General features: G+C 31.0%; 1 protein-coding gene across 1 annotated transcript in view; it reads left to right on the top strand.

Moving 5' to 3' along the window:
• Nucleotides 1-268: 268 nt before the first annotated feature.
• LOC114328263 (neural/ectodermal development factor IMP-L2) overlaps nt 269-10,746 on the top strand; it is a 246,455-nt gene continuing 235,977 nt past the window's right edge. The window contains exon 1 of the mRNA XM_050646008.1: nt 269-335. The gene's annotated coding sequence lies outside the window, so the exon portion shown is untranslated. The remainder of the gene's footprint in view (nt 336-10,746) is intronic.

The raw sequence follows: 10,746 nt of genomic DNA, 5'->3' as shown, positions 1-10,746 counted from the left end.
GAGTAGGCTGATGAGTTAATAAAATGTTACTTTATTGGGCTCTTCTCCTGGCTTAAGGATCATGATGATTTCAGCGAATTTTCATATTTTGGATTTTGATTAAATATTATCGTAATAATGGTCTCGCGAGGAAGTTTCTTATGATAAAACTTCGCAAATTTTTATTAATTTTTGCATTTAGTAGAAACGAAGTCTAAAATTGACCGAACTATAAACTTACACCTTTATAATTAAAATTGGCGCGTTCGCCACAGGAGTGTACAAAAAGGATTGTCGGGTTGATAGTGATATATTTTGTACCACTTACTTATGCTGTAGGAAGGCAGAACTCTAAGGTAACGTATGATTTTTGTTCAATCTTCACCAGGGAATTAAATTCAATAATAACTTCAACGTAGTTGAATACAAATCTTAAAATTATTATTAATTCGTCACACATTTAAATCGTGGCAATGAGCATTGCATACGTTTAGAGTTAACAAACTGGCAGACGTTTTTTAAGAAAACTGCTATTTTCAAACATAAAAAAGAAGCAGTTGATTGTAATCACCTATGAAAATGATAGCTAAATAGCAGATAAAATCATAAATAAAATAAACAAAGATAATAAACTTACGTGCATAGAAATCGGCCCACTTCAAAATTTGGTCATATTTGATGACTCGTATTTCACAAACCTGTTGACCGATTTAAGTGATTTCTTGAACATGTTATAGCCCTATTCTTTAACAATACCACTATAATAATATTATTGCTAAACAGATAAATTTTCATTGTATACCGGGTGTACCAATCAAATTGTGTTTTTTCCTTAAAGTTCGCATCACCCTGTGAAATATTCTAGCATATATAAAATACTGAAATTAAAACCCAACTAGGGCTTCTCGTTTTCTTAACATTTTGTTTTTTATTCATTTGTTTATGTTGGATAATAAAAAAGTTAGGTACTTTAACAACTAGACATGTTCTTCATCAATACACGGTGTTTCTAAATAAGTGCGACAAACTTTAAGGGGTAATTCTGCATGAAAAAATAATGACAGTTAACTTGATAAACGTTTTTACGCAAATGTTTCGTTTCCGAGATACGGGATGTTGAATTTTTTCTTACAAACTGACGATTTATTTATTGCTTTAAAACCAGTTGAGATATGCAAATGAAATTTGGTAGGTTTTAAGAGATAGTTATTGCGGATATTTTGACATAAAATTAAGAATTTAATATTCACCATTGGCGCGTACGGGTAATATGACCGATCATATTACCCGTATGTACGCCAATGGTGAATATTAAATTCTTAATTTTATGTCAAAAAATCCTCAATAACTATCTCTTAAAACCTACTAAATTTCATTTGCATATCTCAACTGGTTTTAAAGCAATAAATAAATCGTCAGTTTGTAAGAAAAAATTCAACATCCCGTATCTCGGAAACGAAACATTTGCGGAGATACGTTTATAAAGCCAACTGTCATTATTTTTTCATGCAGAATTACCCCTTAAAGTTTGTCGCATTTATTTAGAAACACCGTGTATTGATGAAGAACATGTCTAGTTGTTAAAGTATCTAACTTTTTTATTATCCAACATAAACGAATGAATCAAAAAACAGAATGTTAAGAAAACCTGAGGCTATTAATCGGGTTTTAATTTCAGTATTTTATAAATGCTACAATATTCCACAGGGTAATGCGAACTTTAAGAAAAAAACACAGTTTGATTGGTACACCCGGTATACAAGGAAAATTTACCTGTTTAGCAACAATATTATTACAGTGGTATTGTTAGAGAATCGGGCTATAACATTTTCAAAAAATCACTTAATTCGGCCAACAGGTTTAGAAAATATGAGACATCAAAAATGACCAAATTTTTAAGTGGGCCGATTTCTATGCACGTAAGTTTAGGTTTAGAGATAATATGGTTGAAATGCTACATGTTCTTCATATTAACCTACGGATTGAAAGCATGGACAATAAAAAGCAGTTAAAGATAGATTAGAACCTTAGGATCTAGGATGTCTAAAAGAATACTGAACATACATTAACAAATACAGGAAAAGACAAAAAAAAATAACAACACTATTACAATAAGAAGATATTACAATATCTGCAAGAGCACTATTGCAATATCTTCAACACATATAAAAAAATAAAAGAGAACTAATACTGAAAATACGAAAAACAAAGACACAATGTTTTTCTCAGCATTGCAGACAAATATAGGTACCAATTTTGTCAGAAGCACGACATATGTGGGAAGCATTTGAAATGTGGGTCTAACGTATAATGATAAATACCATGAACCGCACATCGGACAAATAATTCAATACTGAAAAAGCCCATTTCTGTATCTGATATTTACAGCCGAAGCCGACGTTCCAACCAGAAATGATACCTTCTTAGCTACAAGCTACTTTTGTCGATAATACGGAAATCCTGGCATGATATCGATCCTAATGTAACATCACAAAAAGTACAAAATCATTTAGACCAATTATGTAAACTGGCTTAAGCGATGGAAGACCAATGTTAATGCCAGCAAATCAGTACAAATTACTTTTACAAAAAGAAAATCTGCATGTCCTTAAGTTTCTATTAATAATACCCCGATTTCTATAAAACCTGTTGTCAAATACTTGAGATTGCATCTGAATGAAACACTCATATGGAAAACACACATTAAAACTAAAAGGAAACAATTAGATCTTAAACTAAAAAATGTGAACTGGCTATTTAACAAAAACAAAAGGTCTCAGTTATCTCTCGAAAATAAATTGTTTCTGTTCAAAGCTATACTAATACCAGCTTGGGCATACGGAATAGAACTATGTAGTCGAGGAAATGAAACTGAAAAAATGACAAAACCTCGCAATTTTTTTCGTCCAGCATCGATTTCTACAAAAATTTGGGAATAGGCTCATTTCATCCTCTAGTTCATTTGCTATATTGAGCCGTTGTACGCTTTTGGTTTGTTAAGGGTGAAAACTACTTGTAAAAAATTATAAAATAACATTTTAAACTTTAATATTGTCAACATTTGGTTCTTATTAGTTGCATAATGATTGTTTTATGCTTTAAGATATACTATCATAATATTTCAACCCTTAAAACCACCCTTGTTGGAGCTATATATAAAAAATTACTTATCGTAAAGAATAATTTCGGCTTGCATCGATTTATATAAAAATTTGGGAATAGGATCATCTCACCTTCTACTTCATATTCTATAACATGCTCAAAGGCATCGATTATTTTTAGGGGTGTACGTGTACACTACCCTTTATTGTCAATAATTATATAAAAACATTGTAAACTTTAATATGGGTGAAATTTGGTTTTGATTGGATAAAAATAATGATTGTTTTATGCTTTAGGATATAATATCATAATATTTCAACCCTTAAAAACCACCCTTAAGAGGAAACAGTAGCGATCAACAGGTAGCGAAAACGCGTTCCAAGATTGCGGCTGTAATTTTGAATATTTTTTCGAGATATATGACACACGTATTCGTAATATAATAAAGAATGGCGGTACAGAGCCCTATTTAAAAAATATATTAATACGTGGAAATTACTCTGTAATTAAATACAATATTAAAAAAACGAGCCTGTACAGCCATTAAGAAGAACAAAAAAATACACTTTCTTCAAATAAACTTTTTTATCCGATGCCTAGATTTTGTGGCATTTTAGAACTACTAATGAAATAACAAAATGTAGTAGTTCCAAAATGACACCAAATCTAGGCATCGGATGAAAAAGTTTATTTGAAGAAAGTGTATTTTTTTGTTCTTTTTAATGGCGGCACAGGCTCGTTTTTTAAATATTGTATTTAATTATAGAGTAATTTCCACATATTAATATATTTTTCAAATTGGGCTCTGTACCGCCATTCGTTATTATATTACAAATACGTGTGCCAAATATCTCGAAAAAATATTCAAAATTACAGCCGCAATCTTGGAACGCGTTTTGGCTACCTGTTGATCGCTACTGTTTCCCCTTAAGAACATTACAATTTTTATAAGTAGATAATTTAATAGATCTATAGATAGAAAAAAAAGTAGATTTAAAATATTACAAAAACATTTATTTACAAAAAAAAAAGAATTTACAAATATGTAGAAGTACAAATACAAATGGTTTTTAAGTCATCTTCCAGTATACGAACCAGTTCTGTGGTATTATACATGCATTGAAAATGTTCCATAAGCGGACTATTCGAATATTTCGAAAAAAAAAATTCGTTTTATAAACAGCACCTTCATTTTTGCCGATAAAAAGTTTTTTCAAAAATAATTTTGTAGGATTTTTTATTTTTGAAGAGCTATAAGACTGTGTAAATTAAATTCCGTTAGATCCCTTAGTTTATTATTGGGGTAGGTTTAAAGGACTGGAATAAGGGGGTGTTTGCTCGTAAATAGAAGTTTTAAACAGCTATATCTCGCTAACTATTCACTGTAATGAAAATTTATGCACAATATAATTTTAGTTATTAAAAAAGCTACAATTTAGTGATGTATCATTTTTGAAGTGAAAACTTCTTTAGGGACATTGTGCGATTTTTGGATAGGGGAAAAAGCATTGAATTCGCGACCGTCATTGCGACCGTCACCGCGACCGTCATTGCGACCGTCATCGCTTATGCTATATATTATTTCTATCTATATATAAATTGTATAGAAGTATTTAAATTTAAAATAAATGTAAAACCTATTTTAGGATGGGGAAAAATATTTATTTCGCGACCGTCATAGCGACCGTCATCTCTTCGACGAAATAAATTTTGTATGTATCTATATTATGTGTATCTATACATAAATTGTATAGAAGTATTTAAATTTAAAATAAATCTAAAACCTATTTTTCGATAGGGAAAAGGATTTATTTCGCGACCGTCATCTCTTCGGCGAAATAAATTTTGTACGTATATGTATTGAAGTGAAAACTTCTTTATGAACGTTGTGCATTTTTGGATTGCAAAAAGTATTAAATTGGGGACCGTCATCGCTTCGAAGAAATACATTTTTGAAGTAAAAACTTCTTGAGGGTCGGTGTGCACTTTTTGGATGGGAAAAATTATTAAATTAGCGACCGTCATCGTTTCGACGAAATAAATTTTTGAAGCGAAAATTTCATTAGGGACGTTGTGCCCTTTTTAGATAGGGAAAAAGTATTGAATTAGCGAACATCATCGCGACCGTCATCGCTTCGGCAAAATAAATTTTTGAAGTGAAAACTTCTTTAGGGACGGTATGCACTTTTTGGATGGGGAAAAATTATTCAATTTGGATGGGGAGAAAGTAATAAATAAGCGACCGTCATCGCTTCGACGAAATAAATATTTGAAGTGAAACTTCTTTAGGGACGTTGTGCACTTTTTCGATGGAAAAAGCATTAAATTAGCGACCGTCATCGCTTCGATGAAATCAATTTTTGAAGTGGAAACTTCTTAAGGGACGTTGTGCACTTTTTGGATAGGGAAAAATATAAATTAGCGACATTTATCGCTTCGACGAAATAATTTTTTGAAGTGAAAACTTCATAAGGTACGTTGTGCACTTTTTGGATGGGGAAAAATTATTAAACTAGCGATCGTCATCGCTTCGACGAAATACATTTTTGAAGTGAAAACTTCTTTGGGAACGTTGTGCACTTTTTGGATGGGGGAAAAGTATTGAATTAGGGACCGTCATCGCTTCGACGAAATTAATATTTGAAGTGAAACTTATTTAGCGACGTTGTGCACTTTTTCGATGTAAAAAAGTATTAAATTGGCGACCGTCATCGCTTCGATGAAATCAATTTTTGAAGTGGAAACTTCTTAAGGGACGTTGTGCACTTTTTGGATAGGGAAAAATATAAATTAGCGACAGTTATCGCTTCGACGAAATAATTTTTTGAAGTGAAAACTTCATAAGGTACGTTGTGCACTTTTTGGATGGGGAAAAATTATTAAACTAGCGATCGTCATCGCTTCGACGAAATACATTTTTGAAGTGAAAACTTCTTTGGGAACGTTGTGCACTTTTTGGATGGGGAAAAGTATTGAATTAGGGACCGTCATCGCTTCGACGAAATTAATATTTGAAGTGAAACTTATTTAGCGACGTTGTGCACTTTTTCGATGTAAAAAAGTATTAAATTGGCGACCGTCATCGCTTCGATGAAATCAATTTTTGAAGTGGAAACTTCTTGAGGGACGTTGTGCACTTCTTGGATGGGGAACATATTATATTAACGAACCTTCATCGCTTCGACGGAATAAATTTTTGAAGCGAAAACTTCTTGAGGGACGTTGTGCACTTTTTGGATAAGGAAAAATTAATAAATTAGCGACCGTCATCGCTTCGACGAAATAAATTTTATAAGTGAAAACTTTTATAGGGACGTTGTGCACTTTTTGTATGAAAGAAAAGTATTGAATTAGGGCCGTAATCGCTGCGACGAAATAAATATTTGAAGTGAAACTTATTTAGGGACGTTGTGAACTTTTTCGATGTAAAAAGTATTAAATTAGCGACCATCATCGCTTCGACGAAATAAATATTTGAAGTGAAAACTTCTTGAGGGACGTTGTGCACTTTTTGGATGGGGAAAAGTAGTAAATTAGCGACCGTTATCGCTTCGACGAAATAAATTTTTGAAAATTTCTTTGGGGACGTTGTGCATTTCTTAGATGGGGAAAAAGTATTGAATTTGCCACCGTCATCACTTCGCTGAAATAAATTTTGTACATATATAAATTATGTGTATGTATATCATATATGATATAGGTATAGCACTTCTTTTAGAATGGGGTAAAAGCATTGAGCTCGTAATTTATATACTATAAAAAGTTTTCACTTCTGTCGGCACTCCCACGAGTGCCTTTAATTTTTTTTCGTATCTCCAGTATTTTCGGAGATATTTGATGTAAAATTTGAAAGATACGAAATTGCAAAAATCTTTTTTCCTTTAAACTCCAATTTTTCTAAAATTAGGCCTTTTAAATACGTCAAACTTCTTGGGTATATTGACAATACAAATATACAAGGAATTACAGAAAGGTGAAGACTAATTTTTAATTAGGAGGGTAGTTAAGGGGTTATATTCACTGATTTTTTCGTAGAGAAAAGCAGGTACCGACCTTTTTTTGATCATAAGTCGCTGTATTTTCATGTTAGAAATTTTTTATTATTATTGTTTGAAAGGTTCAATTGTATACTTGAAAAAAGATATGTAAGGTTTCCTCGAAAAATACAAAGTTTTCTCGTTATGCATTTGACGAGAAAAGCTAACTTTTAACTTGCCGTATCTCGGTTTGTATTGGTATTAAAGATATTATAGAAAAAGAATTTAGTTTGTGTTACTAAAAGATACAATTTTGTTATCTACAGTTTTTTTGATTAGATGCATATTTTTCGCGGTATTCTCAAAAACCCTCTAAAAAAGTCGATTTTTTCGACTAAAAACTGTTACCTTCAAGCGCGAATAACTAGCGCGGAAAAATATTAGTTTTACGAAGAAAACGTAAAAAACATTTTTTTCTTAGAATCACTTTTTCCATCGAATTACATGGTTAAAATGTAATAAAAAATTCCCACCCCCGAGATTGGGTGGCAACCACCCCCGAGGTTTTAGCGTATGATAGCGGCATAATATATAAAATGATCCTTGGACTATTCCCTACCTTCTGTGAAAATTTCAAGTAAATCCATGCTCGACGAAAAAATTGCGAGCCAAAATGCTCCATTTCCTCGACTAATGGGGCTGTATAGTAAACCTTCAAATACTTCAAGCATTCCAATCCAAAATACTCCGTATGATAAGTAATGCTCCATTTTACGTATCTAACCAGACACTTCACAATGATCTGGACCACTAATCAAGGACATAATAAAGAATCGTTCAATATAATCCAAAAACCGCACCACTGACCACAACAACGAATTGATAAACAATTTATTTGCCCAACCACTTGCCGAAAGAAGACTAAAGAGAATATGGCCAGAAGACATAACACAATAATACTTAGGAGAGAACCGTCACTGGACGATACATAATGTATTTACTTATTACTTTGTATTTAAAGTACATCAGTTACATAAGAATGCCACATATCCATTTTCAATATAAAATCTTTAACACTTTTCGATATATTGTAAAAAAAATGATTTTCATTTTGTAACTTCAAAGGGCTGTAACTTTTTTATGTGCACATTTCTACTGAGGTAAGTTAGATTCAATCGAACTATTTTTGCTACCAGAATATGTGATTTAATTTATGAACTACCTGTTTGTTACACCCTGTATATTAATACATAATATTTTTGCAAAATTAATGTCTTCATTAACTTATAAACATGTCGAAAACGTTTAAACTCTTGCTCGTAGATAACATCTTCTTTTATATTCGAAAATTCGATATCTTTAAACGAATAAAAAAGTTGTTCTACGACAATTTAAAAAATTAGTTCTATGTGGATGGTTACGGGGTGCAGCTCACGTAGGCACAACAGACCACAAGATAAAACATTTGCCCCTATGATCAGTCAATAATAAAATAACAACCATTAAGTCAATAAGATACAACCATTCAATAATAAAATAATGTGTTAATCACAGATAATGTCTAAAAAATAAAAGTTATTAGATGGACCAGAATGTTGAATAGTATATAGTTTATTTCTACATCGTTTACTATTGGTGTTTTACCAGATAATTATAAAGAACCAATTAAAAGTAATTGATCCATTATATTAATATAAATATATTTTTAATTGATTTTCTTTCGAGTTACCTACTTGACTGCTCATTGAAATCTCCGTATTTGTAGTAATGGTTTAATTCATTTTACCTGTTTATTCAAATAATAATTAAAAAAATTTACGTATTAGATACATTGTATGTTTATTATCAATTAAGTTATTATGAATCTCTATTCTCTCTATGGAATGGGCGTAGTTATATTCTTCGGATTAAGTAATTTCTTTCGATTTACACTTCGGAAATGAAGGTATTGTAAACTAAAATTGTGGTTAATTCACAAAAAAATGATAAACAATATTAAAATGCCACGAGAAAATAGATTCAGAACAGTATTAACAATAGGTATATTCAAACAAACGCCTAAAGAAGTAAAAGTAAATATCGAGCTCGTAAAATTAGGACTTAGGTGACATAAAACAAAAAGACGAGAATGAACTCACTACCAAAGAAAACATAATATTAAATTGGAATTGGAATATTGCGAGAAAGAGAGAGAGATGCGAGAATATGATGGCTAAGGAAGATGTAGAAGAGGTACCAGCAAAAAAGATACCTAGTTGTGATAAAAAACCTGACATACTCGAGAGAAAGACAATAAAAGAGAAGTTGAAATGACAATAAGAAAACAAAATCATAACGCAGCTGAATGTATATAGGGTTCCTTATGAGCGACTTTAACGTCCATGGTGATGATAACGTAGTACCAGGGATGACAACGATATAACGAGCATGCCAGAAGTGTCTTTTGGCAAGAGTGATAGACTGCAAGCCGATATCAGATATAATGTGTATAATGAAAATATAAGCATAATGAATGTTCAGGAAGGATAATCAGAAAAAGGAAAATAAATATTCAATAAACAATATCTAAAAATGGCCATCACTTTATAGCATTCGCAGACGATATAACCCTATATCGACAACCAACAAGGACATAAGAAGAAAGACCTAAAAATATCAATAAGCAATATAATAAAAGGGCTTTTAGGCTTTGATTAAAATATAACCATTGCACTAATTTTTGACATTCTTTGTGAGTAATTAGATTGTACCATAGACTCACTTTTAAGCTTTGAAAAAATGGCTGGAAATTTTTTTTAAAGCATTCATTTTCAAGACCTACGAAATACGCATTTTAATTATTTTTTAAAATTAGAATATAATAAACAATTTCTGAGAAATGTTAATTTGTTTATAACAATTTTTTTAAACAATTAAAGATTATGCAAAAAAATGAAAAAATTATAATTTGTCGACAAAATATTAAATAGGCATCACACCTTTATAATCTTTCTAAGTTTGATCAATGTCTCATGACTATATTTTGGTTGTTATTGCAACTGTAAATTGTTAGTTAACAATTGAATTGTTGCTAAAATATTCGTGTCATTTTCACCGGCTTCTGAATTTATAATCTATACCAAGAAAGCTTTTATTTGACCAAGCTATATAATTATTAATAAATAATTACTGGCCCAAAAAATTTATTTGAAAATTCGAGATTTTGTTGGGAAACGTCACATTTTCCGAGGAAAATTTTCGTCGGACCAAATCGGGAAAAACATGCCTCTATGTAGAATTAAATTGGGGTGAATTTTTATTTGAGTGTTTTTGGTGTAAAGTTAAAATGTTCGGAGTTATAAAGCAATAATTGAAAAAAATACGATTTGTCGGCGCCCTTTTGTTTATAAAAAAAGTAGCACACCATCTGCGGACTTTGCAGACCTATATTAATAATATATAGGATCTTATAATTCGATTCCAGCAATAAAATTGCTGGTAAATAACCTTCCTTTGTACTTTACTAATTAGACCAGCGTATTATAACTATTTTTTTCAAAATTTAAAGATTATGCAAAAAAAAGAAAAAATTATATTTTGTCGATAACATATTAAATAAGCATCTCATCTTTATAATCTTTATAAGTTTGATCAATGTATCATGATTATTTTGGTTATTATTGCGATCGTAAATTGTTAATTAACAATT

Source organism: Diabrotica virgifera, chromosome 3 (assembly GCF_917563875.1).
Source record: "Diabrotica virgifera virgifera chromosome 3, PGI_DIABVI_V3a".
In the NCBI taxonomy this organism is placed as follows: Eukaryota; Metazoa; Arthropoda; class Insecta; order Coleoptera; family Chrysomelidae; genus Diabrotica; species Diabrotica virgifera.
The sequence above is the reverse complement of the archived record's forward strand: the minus strand, read 5'-3'. Positions and strand labels throughout refer to the sequence as shown.